This window comes from Eulemur rufifrons, chromosome 18, assembly GCF_041146395.1.
Source record: "Eulemur rufifrons isolate Redbay chromosome 18, OSU_ERuf_1, whole genome shotgun sequence".
Lineage (NCBI taxonomy): Eukaryota > Metazoa > Chordata > Mammalia > Primates > Lemuridae > Eulemur > Eulemur rufifrons.
The window spans coordinates 48482228-48499919 of NC_091000.1; the positions used below are offsets into that span (position 1 = coordinate 48482228).

The 17692-nt window shown below is 39.5% G+C and overlaps 1 long non-coding RNA gene and 1 pseudogene across 2 annotated transcripts; one reads left to right on the plus strand and one right to left on the minus strand.

Annotated features, from left to right (window-relative positions):
* Positions 1-3255: 3255 nt before the first annotated feature.
* Positions 3256-9397, minus strand: LOC138398940 (uncharacterized). Of its 2 annotated transcripts, XR_011236071.1 has the most exons (4): positions 9223-9397; positions 6033-6101; positions 4833-4948; positions 3256-3314 (listed from the first exon to the last, which is right to left on the minus strand). It is a non-coding gene; the product is annotated as an uncharacterized lncRNA (long non-coding RNA). The 2 variants fall into 2 exon arrangements; XR_011236070.1 differs by lacking the exon at positions 3256-3314 and having other exon boundaries at positions 4507-4948.
* Positions 9398-16780: 7383 nt separating this feature from the next.
* Positions 16781-17388, plus strand: LOC138398800 (UDP-GalNAc:beta-1,3-N-acetylgalactosaminyltransferase 1-like; annotated as a pseudogene).
* The last annotated feature ends 304 nt before the right edge of the window (positions 17389-17692 follow it).

The window sequence follows — 17692 nt, forward strand, 5'->3', positions numbered from 1 at the left end:
AATTATTCTTTGCTTAGGAAGAAGAGGAAATAGGTTTGGTAAACAACTACTTTCTGCCACACTTCTGTATGTTTCTGTGGTTTTTATGGAATCATTCACTTATCTGTTGGCTCTTCAGAGAATGTGCAAGGTCCAAGTGTACAAGCCTAGACCCTGCCTGTATAGAACCAGTGGTGTTATGCTTCTCTAATATAAGGCCTGAATACATATTGGAAGTGACCCATAAACCTGTACTATCTCATGTCCCATGGGAAAGAGCATTAGGTCAATGACAATAGAAACTCCCAAAATATCTGGTGGGTTGACTTTATCCTTTTATTTATAATGCCATTAATATTCTACATGGTCCTTAATTATGCCACAAATATTCATTATTTCAATTTCATTAATTCATTGTTTCAATATTGATCAATGAAGAAAAAAGGTGAGTAGCACTTAACCCATAGACCTACCTATAAAGCAAATTGGAGATTTTAAACTGATTCTAGATGCTTAAAACCATTGTCATTGAAAAAATTTTCCTTAATAGAAGACTCCAATATTCTTTAATTTTTTTTTTTTTTTTGGTAAAGATGGGATTTCACTCTGTTGCCCAGGCTGGTCTCAAACTCCTCACCTCAAGCAGTCCTCCTGCCTCAGCCTCCCAAAGAGCTGGTATTACAGACATAAGCCAAAGTGAACACCATTGTAATTACCACACAAGTCAAAAAATAGAAAATCAACCAACCTTCCCAGAGCCTCCTCACACTTGCCTCCAGTCACAAATCCCTCCATTTTTCCTAAATAAAACCACTATCATGATATCTAACACTGTAATTCAGTGTGCCTAGTTTTGATATTTATATAAAATGAAACCAAACAATGTGTATACTCTTTGGTGCCTGGTATCTTTTACTCAGAACATTAGGTTTGAACAGATTCATCTGTGTTGCTGTATGTAACAGTGACTAATTCATTTTTATTGTATAATCCATTTTATGAATATACCATAATTTAGGTATCTATTCCACTGTTGCTGGACATTTGGGTTGTTTCCCTTTTTCAGCTATTACAAACAATGCCATGAATATTCCTGTGTATGTGTCTTGGTATATATGTGCACACATATCTATTGTTTGTATACCTAGGAGTGGAATTGTTGGGTCAAATGCTAAACTGTTTTTGAAAGTGGTTGTATAAGTTTCCATGCACTGGAATAAAAAATGAATGAAAATTAAAACCACACTTATACACGGACATGGATGAACCTCACAAACCTAATATTGAGTGAAACATGTAAGAGAATTCCTATTGTTCCACATCCTTCCCAATAGTTTTTTTAAAAAATTGAAATTGCTAGTCTCTTTTAGTGTTATCCATTGCAGCAGATGTGCAGTACTATCTCATTGTGATTTTATTTTACATATTTTGCCCATTTTTAAAAAATTGGGCTGTATATTAGTCTGCTTGGGCTGCCATAACAAAATACCAGACTAGGTAGCTTAAGTGGAATTTATTTCCTCACAGTTCTGGAGGCCAAAAATCCTACACTTGAGGTGTCAGCAGAGTCAGTTTTTGGTGAGGGCACTCTTGGCTTGCAGATGGTTGCTGTCTTAGTCTGTTTTGTGCTGTCATAACAGAATAGCCGAGACTGAGTAATTTATAAAAAGTAGAGATTTATTTCTTATAGTTCTGGAGGCTGGGAAGTCTACAGTCAAGAGGCCTGCATCTGGTGAGGGCCTTCTTGCTATGTCATCCCATGGACCAAAGGCAGGCGGGCAAGAGAGCACTTGAGAGAAAGGACTGAACTCACTTTTATAACAAACTCATTCTCACCATAACAAACCTACTCCTGTGATAACTTTAATACATTCATGAAGGCAAAGCCTTCATTACCTAATCACCTCTTATTAGACCCCACTTCTCAACACTGCTGCATTAAGAATTAAGTTTTCATTAGAAGGTACAAGGATTTCAAGTTAAAAAAGTTTCCAACAAATGAACTTTGGGGAACACATTCAAACCACAGCAGTCGCCTTCTCCATGCATCCTCATTTGGCCTCTTTATTTGCGCATGAAGAGTGATCTCAGGTCTCTTCCTCTTATAAGGACACCAGATCCATCTGATTAGGGCCCCACCCTTTTGACCTCATTTAACCTTCCTTAATTACCTTCCTAAAGTCCCTATCTCCAATAGTCACACTGGTGTTATGAGTTCAACATGTGAATTTTGGGGGGACACAATTCAGACCATAGCAGCTTGTTTTCTTGCTGGTTTAAAATAGCCATTCTTAAATTCCAGACACAAGCTCTTTGTCCATTTTATGTGTTGCAGGTATTTTCTCTTACTCCTTGACGTGTCTTTTTACTCTCTTATCTTTTGATTAATCAAAGTTGGTAATTTAATGTACTCAATCACACTATGCTAGAGCTTTTTTTGGTCTTATTTAAGAAATAATTTTCTATCCCAAGGTCATAAAGATTTTATTTTATATCTTCTTGTGAAATTAGGAGAACAATACATAGTTCTCAAGGTCATCCTTACTTCTGACACCAATTGTATGTTGGGTGGTTGGGGGATAGTGGTCCCAACTTCCTTAGGTTCAATAATTTACTAAGAGGACTCTCAGAACTTGCTGGAAGCTGTTATATTCATGGTTATAGTTTATTATGGTGAAAAGATACAGATTAAAGTCATCCAAGGAAAGAAGCACACAGGGCAGTATTATGGATTGAATTGTGTCCCATTCTCCCTGACTCTAAGAAGATACGTTTAACACCCAGTACCTCAGAATGTGGTTATATTTGGAAATAGGGTGGTTACAAATATAATTAGTTAAGATGAGGTCATAGTGGAGTACAATGGGCTTGTGACTTATAGGAACTGGTATCCTTATAAGATGGCCAAATGAAGACAGAGACACACAGGGAGAATGCCAATGTGATGATAAAGGCAGAGATTGGAGTTATGCAGCTGCAAACTAAGGGATGTCAAAAGTTGCCAGCAAACCACCAAGAGGCAAGGAAGGATTCCCTTACAGGTTTCAGAGGAAGCATAGCTCTACCAGTTCCCTAATCTCAGATTTCTAGCTTCAAGAACTACAAGACAATACATTTGTTTTAAGCCACTCTAGCTTATAGTACTTTGTTACAGCAGCTCTAGGAAACTAATAGGCACAATCCAGGTAAGTTCCAAATGTGAGCTTCTGGTTATCCTCTTCCAGTGCTATCATGGACTTTACTTTCCCAGCATTGATGTGTGACAATACACATGAAGTACAGTAGTGCCCCCCACTTATTCACAAAGGATACATTTGAGGACCTCCAGTGGATGCCTGAAACAATAGATAGTACTGAACCCTATATATACTGTTTATACATTCATACCTATGATTAATTTATAAATTAGACACAGTAAGAGATTAACAATAACTGATAATATAGAAAAATTATAACAATATACTATAATAGTTATATGAATGTTTATTTCTGGAATTTACCACTCAATATTTTTGGACTGCAGTCTACTGCAGGTGACTAAAACCATAAAAAGAAAAACAGTGGATAAGCGGGAACTACTGTACTGCCAGTCAAGGAAGCTCACCTTAGCCTTAGGGTTCAGGGATTTTATTGGAGCTCCAGGGATGATTGCTCATATGGCTGATCTTTAATGTCCAGCCCCTCCAGAGATAGAACAGATACTGTGTGGCTCCAAGGTCCCATTATAAATCACATTGTTGACTGTCTGGTGGCCAAGGATTCCAGGTAAACAAAGACACCCTTATTAGGGAGGACATTCCAACAGCCTAGAGATCACCTACCAGTAGCTGAGGGCAAAGGCTAGACCTCTTTTTGGGTAAGATTAATTTTTTACTACATACTTTTAGAAGCTTTATTATTTTGCTTTTTATGTTTAGATCTACTTGGGTAGTTTTTTCTGTATAGTATGAAGTAGGAGTTTCTTTTTTTTTTTTTTTTCATCTTTTTAAAAGTATACACAATTGTCCCAATACCATTTATCTACAAGAGTCCTTTAACCATTGTTGTATGATGGCACTTTAGATGTAAACCAATGTTCATATTTATGTAGGTCTGTTCCATTGGTCTGTTTGTCTATTTTTGCACCAAAACCACACCGTCTTGATTATTGTCACTTTTGCTATTCACCAGAGCAGATGCTCTACCTTGTTTTTCTTCAAGAATGTGCTGGCTATTTTTGGCCCTTTGTATTTGCATATTAAATATGGACCGTGTTTGTCAATTCCTACAATAAAACTTATTAGAAATCTGATTAGGATTACATTGGATTTATGGATCAGTTTGGGAACAATGCCTTTAAAATATTGAGAACTTCAACCATAAATATAACATATTCTTCCATTATTTAGTTTGTGTTTAATTTCTCTCAATAATCTATTATAGTTTTCTTTGTAGGGGTCATATATGTAGAAAATTCAAATAATTGATGGAAAAACTACAAACAACAAAAAATTTATTAAAGTATCAAGATATAAAAGCAAAAAAACCCAATAACTTCCATATATATGAAATGGTCAATTAGGAAAAAAAAAATAATAGACTGGAATAGAAAAGGCTGGAAATCTCCTTGAAAGTCTTTGAGAACCTTAGCCCTGCTCTCAGAGAGTTCTCTGGCTTCATGCCCAGATGTGGTACAATTCCTTGTTTAAAAGTTTTGTCCCAACATTCAAGAAGGGCCTCCTTCCCCAGAGCACAAAGGCCTCTTTCACACAAGTCACTGATGTCTGAGGGATCCCTCTGAAGGCAGTAAGATTTGTCCCCAACCCCTGGAACGCAGAGCACAATTGTTCCTTGGTGTTCAGTTTCAAACTTACAAGGCCTTCACTGGAATTGCAGACCAAGTCTACGACCTCAGTGTCCAGATGTGCCGTGGCCTCACCACTTGAATCTCAGAACTGTCCACACAGCGAGCTTTCACATCATGACCCCCCTAAAACAAACACAAATATTGTTTCATGTTATGTATTTTTGTTTTTTCTCATCTGCAATCCCCTCTCTTCTTTAAAAATTCAAAGAATGGCACATCTTTCAAGCCCCTGAACAAGCTTCCCGAACATTTACTGAACCTTATAAAACCTACTGAATACTTTGTTACATGTTGTCATTCATTGTCCACCAATTATTTAATTATTGATCAGTATTGTTTCCTTAGCGTTGGGATCATTTATATATTTCTATTGCATATTTCATATTTTTATATTACATGGTTACTACATATTTTACATACTACTTTTGCTACATTCAGTAATAGTTCAGAAATGCACATCCACAATTCAGCTGTGGAGTTAATGAACTGAGTGAGGCAGAACTGGAAGCAAGAAAATGTCACAGTAATTCTAAGATAGATAATGGACAATTAGAGCAGGAGAGTAGTGGTGAAATTGGAGAAATTGATGGGTTTAAGAGATAATTAGAAAGAAAAAGAGATAATTAGCAGGTAGAATTAACAGCTTAGATGTGGGGATGAGAAAGGTGAGACAGTAAGGATGACACCATGGTTTTTAACTGGAGCAAACAGGTGTATGGAACATTCCTTCATGAAAATGGGAACACAAAGGACAGGGTGAGTGTTAGATCCTGTGTTGACTCTTAAAGAGCAAGAAAAGTGGAGGGGCTAGGACAGATCCTAAGATGACCAATATCCATGGTACAAGGGAGGGAGATCTGCTAAAGAGACTGCAAACATCAAGATAGCAGAAAATCATGAGTGTGTGATGTTCTGGAAGCTCAAACAGTAACATGTTTGAGAAAATTTAAATGGTAACTTTGACAACCAGCTGGAGGCAGAGTGCAAACTCCCATGAGAGTGAGAAACTCCTGGCAGCCACAGTCTTAGGAGAGCTCCCACACTTTTGTGGGCTTCACCATCAGAAAGCCCACCAGGTTCTTGCAATAAAGATCTGAGAAAGATCCTCTTGTGGTTAGGGCAGGCAGAGGAGAAGAATAATGATTATGAAATACACCCAGAACATTCTTCAAAACAAAGGCCTATTCTCCAGGGGAAAACACTTTACCAGAGTCTCATCCCAGTTGGGAGAAGGGAATTTCTCCCACTGCAGCCTCCTCCAGGCTTCGTGTCTCACCTAAGAGAGGAAAAATAGTCAACAGGAGTCAGTTTCGTGGAAATAAATTTGGAATGGGGCAGCCAGGGAAAGGAGAAGAGGTCTGGGGTATGGAAGGAGGGGGATAGATATATTCTTATAAAACACTTGTGAAGGTCACAGCCCCAAGATACAGGCCCGCCAAAAGACTAAGAATTAATGCTCTGACTATAGAATGCTTCCTCTCCCCCACACCATCAGGACTCCAGTTTAATAACCCTGGATTACAGCTGAAAGAGCAGCAAGGCTCAGATTTTCTTTGAGGTAGAGAGAAAAAAATGAGAATGAGAACAAATACAGATATGTAGAGATGCCCAAAAGATAACTAAAAAGGCAAAGCATTCTGGATTTATAAATAAAGAAGTCCTTAGTGACTTTGTCAATAATGGAGCCATAGAAATAGCAGGGGTAGAGGCCTTGCTCTAGTAGGTTGAGCCTGACTTGGAGGTGATGAAACATAGGCAGGGGGTGTAACTGAGTCTCCCATGAAGTCAGCTTTGGAAGAGAGACATCAGCAGGTGGATGTGGATGTGGGAGAGAGGGAGTATTTTTTTTTTAACTGACAGAGACTGAGCTATGTGTAGATAATAAAGAGTAAGAAGTTAATAAAGGGTGAAGGTACAGGAGAGAAGGCAGACAAAAACAAGTGCATACTATTTAAGGAAGAAAGCAACCATCGGATCCAAGCTCTAAGTATATAAATTGGTCTTGACAGAAGAATCCTTGACCTGGTTTATTCTGTTTCCCCCAAACCCAGATCCATGTTCTGCCTATCTCTGACCTCTGTGTCCTAGCAGATTGGCTTCTACTGATGGCATTAGCTGGGCATCCCTGACCTCTGGCTCCAGCTGGATTTGACCAAAGGCAGGCCTAGCAGGAGTTTAGGTGGCAAAAGAGAAATCAGTCTACTTACTCCCTGCATAGCCTGCCCTGGTGCTGGTGGGCAACCCTTCCTCCACAGTGCCAGCTCCCCCTGGGCACTGGTTACAGATTCCCTCCCCTTGCCTCTGAGGCCTAAGGGTGTGTCAGTCAGGGTACACTCAGGAGCCAGAAACTACACAGAAATTAAACAAAGGAGTTTATGTAAATTGTTGTTAATTGGTTATAAAAGGATTGAAAAGGGAAAAGGGGAACTAAAGTATCAGAGATAGTAATGACAAAAGCAGCTGTCACCTCTAGAGTTGGGAGAACAAAGAAAAGATTCTTCAAAGAGACCCCCAGAACTAGGACCCAGATCTGAAGAGTGGATGCTGGACCACCGTTGTTGATGTGTCTGTAGAGACATGATGAGGCTGATTTCAGGAGCATGGAAGATCTGCAGACTAAACACAACTGCTGTCACTGGATTCAACTGCTGCTGCCATGATGAAGAACCCTTGCTGTGGTGATGTCAGCAAACATGAAAAACAGGAAGTAAATGGAAAAGTCTTCTCTCATCCTTCTATTCCAGCCTTCCTCCAGCACCTCCTACTGATAGGGCCCGAGGAAGGCTACTAGCAAAGCGCCAGCTGGAGAGGACAGAAGAGACAGCACCTATCGATGGGAAAAGGACGGATAGTTTGTAGAGGATGCCAGAAAAAACGAGCTCACTGAATGACAAAAATTAAACTGGATCTCACATTCAAAGGTAGATGGATTAAATGCCTAAAAGTGTAAGGTAAATTCTAAAGCTTGCAAAAGAAAATAAAAGAGGCCATTCTGTGAACTAGGAGTAGGGAAGAACTTCTTGAAGTACTAATAAGTCCCACAAACACAAGCTAAAATAATTGTAAAAATTTATAATTTTGATTACATTAAAATTAAGGTTTTTCTGTTCAATTAAGGATCTATGACAACATTAACATATTTGTGGAAGGTATTTAAAATATCAAGAACCAAAAAACTATTAATATCCAGACTATATCAATATTTGAAAAATTAACAGGAAAATATAATCAACTCAATAGAAAAATTGACCAAGGATACTATCTGGCAGTAGGAAGATGAGGAAACTAAAATGCTAACAATTATTTAAAGAAGTTTACAACTCATAGAACCCCCCCCCAAAAAAAAAGATGGACAAATAAAGCAGTAACAAGATATCACTTTACACCTATTTGACCAGCACAAATTGAAAAGCTAGATAATACCATGGTTGGCAAGGATATGGAAGGACATAAAAACTGGGACATAAAACTGTGACACGCTGGGGCAATACCTGGCAGCACTTAGTAACTGCTAGAATTTGTAAGACCGTCATTGGGAGAGTGAAAAGGTACAATGGAGCAGGGAGATAAACACCAGAGAGGAGTACTTTGCAGATAAATTAGGCACAGCAACACGGAAGAGTCTTAGCACCATGCTGAATAACAGGAATAAGAAAAAGCTTGAGACTACAGGGACAGAGACTGTCAGTTCTCCCAAATCCACGCTGTTACAGTACACAACCTAAATGTTCAACATATGAATACATTATGATTTACTCTTTCAATGGAATGGACTCAACGAACAGTAAGTATGTATCTACACAGATAAAATGAAATCAATACCAGACAGGAAAAAAAGCAACTGGTAAGAGGTTAGATAGATACAAAAGGTCAGTACAAGATAGCAATTGATACTGATTTGCCTGTCCTTAAAAATTCATTTAAACGAAAAAAAAAAACATTTAAATAAAAAAGTTCGTTTAAATGATGTCATATTGCACCTAACATTTGGAAAAGTACTTCGTAAATATTTTTAATAGAAACAGGAACTGAGAGAACGTAACCAATCATCAGAAGCGTGCATGCCTCTTCGGGGAACTGGAGCGAGTTCTTCCTCCGGTTTGTCACCTTTTATTTCTTTAAACAACACCTGAAGTAGATATAGTCACATGTTGACCTTTAAAAATATGGGGGCTGCGTACGCACAGTGCCATTACATTAGTTTGTATACTTTTCCATTCGAAATCTTTCACAGGAAAAGTCAGCAATTGCACACCACAGCTTCATGGCTAGGAGGGGTAGCTCGTTCTAAGCCTGCACACCAGCCTCGCCCCCGCCCTCCCCAGGATTCTCGCCCCGCCCGTATTTCCAGGGCCTGCCCTCCCCCTCCACCCCACTCCTGCTATCTATTAACTCACCTCGTTTCTCTCCAGCGAACCCAGTCCTGTAGTCTCCATCCCGTCACTCGGATATTGCACCGGGATCAGCTCCTTTCCCGGAGCTCTCGCCCTTGAAGACTAGAGAAGCATCAGCGGAAACCGATTAGTTACTTTCCTCAGGGTGCCGCATTCCGGCCTCAGACCCTGGGGCAGTGAAAAGGGTTCCCAGACTCATACCAGGCCTGGTGAGGGACGAAAAGTGGCCTATCAGATGAAAGGATGCTGGGTCTGAGCGAAGGAAGCTAGCCAATCAGAGGCGCCAGAAGACAAGCCTCGTGTGGGACGTGCACAGGGCAACTGGAGGCTGTAGGGGGCGCTGGAGCCCGTACGGGCAGGGGCTGCGGCCGGCGCAGCGCGGGGCGGGGCAGGGGGGCGGGTCGCTGCGGCGTGAGGGGCGGCCCCACACCACCCGCGGCGCACGGGTCCAGAGCCGCCATCAGGGTTCGTTGCCCGCTGGCGATGGAGTCCGGCCTCGGGCGGTCATCTGCCCCTAAGCCCTGTTGAGTCTGGCCTTCAGCCGCGATCCAGCGAGTCATCCTCCGTCTCGGAGCCCTCACTGCTTTCTAAACGCGTGTCTCGTAGCCGAATTTCGGTTGTGAGAATCACAAACAAGGGAAATGATTTGTTCCTACGGACTAACAAAACATGGGAAACATCTTTGTAAGAAATAAACTCCTGACCATGTCCTTTCAGAACTTCAGCCTGTTTTCTGAAATATGTCAGTGGCAATGGCAGGAAAAGGGTACCCTAAATTTCCCCACAGCCTCACAGAACGGCCTCCCCGTTAGTTGGCGGATCCCGCGGAGGCCTGGATTCGGCCTTCGACCGCAGGCCTGCGGACGCGAAGAGGAAGCCGCGGTTCCGGGCGCCCCGCGGGTCCTGCAGCCCGCCCGGATCCAGCTGGGGGTCCTCGGTGCCCCGGCGCCTTCCAACCGCAGGTCCAGCGGCAGCCCGAAGCCTGGTCCAGTCGCCAAGGGGAGGCCCATGTGACCTTGAACTCGACCCCAGGATTCACATCTGGAAAGGGAGGTACTTACTGAGTTAGAGGCGGAGGCAGGGGGAGGCGGCGGCGGCGGGGGCGGGGTGGGAGACAATGTGCGGAAGTCGATCTTGGGGTTTATCTGAGGCTCTTGGGGCTTACTGAGGGGGGCGTGGGCCTGGATTAAGGCCAGATAACTGATACCTGATGATACCCTCAGGGTTGAGAAGCCCCTTCACTGCCATTCCAGAGTTGCAAGATATCAATCCTCTGAGCACCCCCAGAACCCCCATCCCTCTCTAATTTGTATGGAGCAGGCCAAGGCATCGGTAGGTTATTTTTAATAACTATTAAAAAGCTGTCCAGATGACCAGAATGTGCTGCAAAGTCAAGAACCAGTGATCTCGGCTGAGCCCTACACAATATGAATACTTTTCTTTGTGGTCCCTGAAATCGAGTTCATACTTTTTTCTGAAGCCCAGAGAAAGGATTGACTTACCCATGATCCCACATAATAGATTAAGTGATGGTGACCCAAGAATTCTTCTTTAGCAGGTGTATATATGAAAGTCCTTTGCAGTCATTATATAACTTAGAGAAAAGCCCGTTTATTGTGTTATATGCCTAGCATTTTGTGCGTGAACACTTCTCACCACAACCAGGAACTATTGCCCCAATATTAACATTTGAGGAAACGGAGGCCCAGAGGTATGGTCACTGGTTCACTTTCACCCAGTTGAAAAGTGAAATCAGAGATTGGACTGATTTCACTGTACCATAGAAAGGTGAAAATATTTATTTTCAAACTTCACTGAATATCTTCAGTGGACCCAGAGTGTCCAATGCACTAAAGCAGATGCTCAGGAGTGTCACCAGGATGTAAAAAACAGTCCTGTCCTCAGGGAGTTTGGGTCTTGGAGAAAAGAGACACAAGGCAAGGGGAAAGAGAAGGCATTCTGAACACTGAGGACCCTGCCTGTGGACTAGAGTGATGAGGGGACATGCAATTCTCACATATGACAGAATGGAGGGGCCTGAAGGACTCTTCCTTTGTTACAAAAGCAGAAATACTCTCCTAACCAGAAAGCATATTCCAATATACATCTTTTCATCACAGCACTTTTGTGGTGATAGTGTAATGTGTTAAAAATATATTAAAAAATATTTTATGCAGACATTAGAAGTTACAGTGATAACTGTGAATTTTAATTAGTAATTAAACTGAAATACTGATATTTTAATTATTTTATTTAAGTATTTAATAGATCCTATTTAACATTTAATATTTATCATTCATTAAACAAGTTAATATTACTAAGTTATTTTATAATTAAAAGAAATATGGGAAAATTTAAAATTTTTAAATGAAAGCATATTAGTGATACAGAATTGGGTGGATATGCAAAGCTAGTGCTATAACCAGAGCAATAAAGAAAAAAGGAGAGTAGAAGAAGGTATGTCACAAATTTCATGATGAATGGCAATTACAAATATGCTGCAGCAGAACAAAACAAAATTGTGTATTGTGGATAAAACATTTGTAAGATGATAAAGTAGACAATATTAAAAGCTATTTTCTGCAAATACATAGTGCATTTGTGTAAGTGCATAGTGCATTGTCCAACACTGCAAAAGAGTAGATGTCAGTTGCCTGAAATAAAAATCAAATATTCAACAAAAAATTTTAAATGCTACTTAATAGGATCTGAGCTAGTAACTTTGGCCAGCTATAAAAATGGCTTGGATTCTTGCACAAAATAAATAAATAAATAAATAAATAATTTATAAGGAGAGATGGTAAAGAGAAACTATTATTTCAGTTATGGAACCTTTGTTATTAAACTGAGAAAAAGCTAAAAAAATATTTTTTTGCAGAAAGTGAAAGATCAAGTCACCAAACAATTGCTAAGAATAGAAGACCTTGCTAACAATAGCAAAGATCAATTGATTGAAAATTTGAAAACTTGTAATTGCTTTTCTTTTGCTTTAGAGTAGTCTTGTGATATGAGACTACCCAATTAATTTTTGGGAACATTTCTTTTTCCTCAAAGGACTTGCAAATTTACAAAGAAATGTTGAAGACAAGCCACAGATTAGGAGAAAATGTTGCAAAAGACACATCTAATAAAGGACTGTTACCTGAAATATACAAAGAACACTTAAAACTCAACAATATGAAAATGAACTAGCTGATTTAAAAATGGGCCAATTTTGAAGTCTTTTCCAGTCATAATTAAAAATAAGTAAGTAAGTAAAAATAGGTCAATGACCAGAACAGACACTTCACCAAAGAAGCTATATAGATGCAAGTACATCTTTATGAAAAGATGCTCCACATCCTTTCATTAGAGAATTGCAAATTAAAACAACAGTGAGATAGCACTACATCCCTAATAGTACAGAATGGCTAAAATCCAGGACACTGGAAACACCAAATGTTGGTGAAGATGTGGAGTAATAGGAACTCTTGGTCATTGCTGGTGGGAATGCAAAATGGTACAACCACTTTGTGGTTTTTTACAAAATTAAACATTTTTACCATAAGATTCACCAATCTCACTCCTTAGTATTTATCCAAAGGAGTTGAAAACATGTCCACACAAAAACCTACACACAGATGTTTATAGCAGCTTTCTTCATAATTGCCAAAACTTAGAAACAACCAAGATATCCTTTAGTAGTAAATGGGTACACTGTGGTACATCTAAACTGTGGAATATTATTTAGCACTAAAAAAAATGAGCTATCAAGCCATGAAAAGACATGGAAGAACCTTAAATGCATAATACTAAGTGAAAGAAGCCAATCTGAAAAGGCTACATACTGTACAATTTTAACTATATGACATTTTGAAAAAGGCAGAACTATGGAGCCAGTAAGATTAGTGGTCACCAGAGGTTGGGAGGAGAAAGGGATGAATAGGCAGAGCACAGAGGATTTTTAGGACAGTGAAACTATTCTATATGATACTATAATGATGGATACATGTCATTATACATTTGTCGAAACTCACATAATGTACAACACCAAGAGTAAACCCTAATGTAAACTATGGAATTTGGCTGATAATGATGTGTCACTGTAGGTTCAGTGTAACAGATGTACCACTGTGGTGATAGATGCCTATAGAAGAGGAGGTTGTGTGTATGTGAGGACAAAGGGTATATGGGAATTCTGTACTTTATGCTCAATTTTGCTGTGCTACTCTAAAAAATAAAGTTTATTAGTTGAAAAAAAAATCAACCTTGTGAGATAGATATTTTTCAGTCTTTTATATCTGCTAAAGAAGAATTTCAGCTAGATATAAAAATATTAGTTTGTCACAATGGATGGTGTTTCAGCTGTTTGAAGTCAAAATTTCAATTTTTTGGAATTAGGAAATAAAAATGATATTTCCCTTATTTCTTTATTTCAATGTTTGATACGTATTGAAAAAATTGTGCTCAGTTTTCCTAAGCTGACTTTATAAAATGTGTCATGTGTTCAGTTGTCAAAATCATTCAGTATATACATGCAAATACTATGACTTGTTACTATTAATAGTTTAGGGAACTAGTGATAAAAAACTGATGAAAATGAATTTAATTACTTTGTGTTTGCCAATGCTTACTGATTGAACTGTGGAGGAGTTTTACAAAGATTGACTATACTGTTAACTCCAAGTATTCTTGAAAGAAAAGGAATGCTTACCAAATATAATTAAAGATAAAACATGGCATTGTGATTTATATTTTCCCACTGATATTGCACTGCATATGAATAAACTAAATTTGAATCTCCAAGAAAAGTAAAAGCTTATTTGTGAACTTTTCCACAACCTTCACCACTCAGACAGTCGTGTATTTGCTGCTAGTCCCATCTGTAGCTGCCGCTTCCTGGGGCCTGGGTGAGAAAGTTAACTCAGGCCAGACAAAACTCAGAAGTGAAACTACTGTGGGAAGTGGAGCCCATAAGATTTAGAAGAAAACCAGTGACGTTACTCGTATCTTTTGCACTCAGCTTCTTCTGAAAAGAAGGGGAGAACAGGAAAAATACCCTTCTTTGACAGCAATAAAAAGAAGGGACAGATTAATAACACAGGAGATTAATATATAATATTGAACACAAAATATGATCATTGACATCCTTGATTCATTCCAACTTTGGAGAGAAGGGGCAGAAGTGGAGAAAGCTTTCAATAATTTATTGTAACTATAATGTTTTTTGTTATCCTGTTTTCTTCTGCATTTAAAAATATCATTATATTTTACATAAATTATTAGGAAAAAGTATTTTCCAATTTTCCAGGAAAATGCCATAACCACATCTCTCAATTTTGTTTCCATCTTTCACATTTTATATAACCTACATAAGGGGCACATTACTCAGGGTATATTTTACGTGGCTTCTGGGTGCCTTTTCTGTCTGCTAACATGTTTACCAATAGATGGCACTCTGGTATTTTTGGTGGCTATTTGCATATGGTCTTGCCTTTAAGAAAGCATAACTACTTCTTTGACCAATGTTAAAGAAATATAAATTCAGTTGGGTTCTTATAGATGATTTTCAATGATTCAAGCTAATCATGTTAATTTTACCCATTCAGTCATTTTTAAGTGTAGTCATTTATTCACACAGTGAGAATTTATTGGTCAGCTTCTCTATGGCAAACACTAGGCTGGACCCTGGAGATATACGATTAAGAAAAGAATTTATTTTCTATGTAAGTTTCCAGAAAGCTAAGCCATGTTTTAAAAACAAAACAAAACATCACATTCTAAATATTATAACAAGATACGAAAAAGTGTTGAGGCTAACAGAAGAACAAAGCAGCATGCAACAAACAACTCCTGGAAGAATTTGGATACTTTTGCAGAGGTGATAACTGCTGAGCCACTTTCTGAAGGAGAAGCAAAAGTTCAGCAGGAGAAAGAGGGGGGCCTAGGAATTCCAAAATATTGTCTGTGAAAAGGTCAAGAGTAATTAAAAATATTCTATATTATGTAAATATGGTGAAGTTCCAGAACCATGAGCTTGGAGAGCATGGAGTATAGGAGGAGGGCTGGTTTCAAATAAATCTGAAAATGAAACTCAAGCATCTAGCAAAACTGACATCTTCTTTCCCTCTCCCTTGCACATTTCCTTTATGGTATTGGAGGGATGGGAAAAATCTAAAACCACCATTGAGCCAGAGTGCTAGGGGAAGGTAGAGAATGAACCTTTCTGGTTTGCTTACCCTAAGCTAGGTTCTTCTAGGAGAGCCCTTCCCCACCAAATCCCCTTCCCCTGAAGGGGCTCAGACAGCCCAAGTCCAGCTCCCAAGGACCCCTTACCTGCAGGGCTGAATCTGATACCACTCACAGATGGCCTAAAACCCTTCCCTAACTCTATAGCCAAATTCAATTTTGGATCACCCTCATGCCAGCCTCCCTTTCTTTAAGTCCGCCACCCTCGCCACCCTCGGCACTCCTCAACATCCTTCACACTCTTTGGGGCCATGGACATGCTGCCACATCTCCAGACCTACAGCTGATTGAGCAGTGCTGTAATGATAAGGCCATCGGCCTTTGGACCAGGCCCTTCTCTATGGCTCCCACGCATTTCCAACCTGTTATGAAGTTTTAAAACTAGCTTGATCTACAAAACAACTAACCTGTACCCTTTAAAAATTCATTGTCATGAAAGATAAAGAAAGGCTGAGGAACTGTTCCAGATTAAAAGATACTAAAAAGACATAACAACTAAATGCAATTTGTGGGAGCTGCCGCGCCCTGGGGCTCCCCCCACACCAATGAGTGAGCAGGAGAAGCAGCCCTGGGCAACACGAGAGTGGCTGCCTTAGGGGGTGGCTGCTTTGTCAGGAAAAGCTATTATCAAGGAGGAAATTACCAAACCATGTCTTTTTTTTTTTTTTCTGTTTCAGAGTAGTTCACAGCAAATCTGAGTATTTTAATTAAAGCATGGAATACAGAAAACAACAAAAAACTTCAGCTAGTGCTTTCATTTCATCTGAAACTCTACAGAAGTGTTTCTTATAAGCAGTATAAGACAGAATTTTAAGCCAATCTGGGGTTCTCTGTTTTTTAGTAGGCATTATTTTTTACAATTGCATACTGCTGAACGTTCGTTCAATCGGGCAAATTGAAGGTCTTTTATTCAAAAGAAACAAATCAAGAAGACCCTGCGGCTCACGTGCTTCAGAGCTGCTGTGGATGACCCTGGCTTCTGAGTAGGATGTCCCTGCCATCCCTCAAATGGCGTCTCCTGCTGCTGTTACTCCTGAGTTTCCTTATGATGTGGTACCTCCGCTTTCCCCACTACGGTGTGACAGAACGCGTAAATTGGATGTGCTTCTACCATTATGAGCCGATTTATAGACAAGACTTCCGCTTCACACTGCCAGAGCATTCAGACTGCTTTCATCAACACCCATTTCTGGTCATTCAGGTGCCCTCTCACCCCTCAGATGTGAAAGCCAGACAGGCCATCAGAGTTATTTGGGGTGACAAAAAGTCTTGGTGAAGATAGGAGGTTCTTACATTTTTCTTAGTAGGCCAACAGACTGAAAAGGAAGACAAAATGTTAGCATTGTCTTTAGAGGATGAACACCTTTGTGGCGATATAATCTGACAAGATTTTTTAGATACATACAATAACCTGACCTTGAAAACCATTATGGCATTCAGGTGGGTAACTTTGCCCCAATGCCGAGTATATCATGAAGACAGACACTAATGTTTTCATCAATACTGGCAATTTAGTGAAATATCTTTTAAACCTAAACCACTCAGAGAAGTTTTTCCACAGGTTATCCTCTAATTGATAATTATTCCTATAGAGGATTTTTGCCAAAAACCCCATATTTCATACTAGGAGTATCCTTTCAAGGTGTTCCCTCCCGACGGCAGTGGGGTGGGTTATATAATGTCCAGAGATTTGGTGCCAAGGATTTGTGAAATGATGGGTCACGTAAAACCCATCAAGTTTGAAGAAGTTTATGTTGGGATCTCTTTGGATTTATTAAAAGTGGACATTCATATTCCAGAATGCATAAACCTTTTCTTTTTATATAGAATCCATTTGGATGTCTGTCAACTCAGACGTGTGATTGCAGCCCATGGCTTTTCTTCTAAGGAGATAATCACTTTTTGGCAGGTTATGTAAGGAATACCACATGTCATGATTAACATCACATTCTACCAAAAGCCTAGAGAAGGACAGGATACTTTGTGGAAAGTATTAAAGTTGGTACCGTGGAAAATTCCTGGGAAGGTCAGTGTGCTCACTGAGCTGAAACTCAGGAAGCATGTGTAGACTGGAGACTGGAGGCTTAAGTTTTATTTGTGATCTTTTTTTGACAAAAATCAAGTCAGGCCCTTTAAAGATGATATTCAGAGGAATTAAATATCTTATAAGGAAATTAGAGGTTTTGCTAAAGAAATTAATAGGACCAAACAATTTGAACATGTCATTCTATAGGCTAGAATTTCT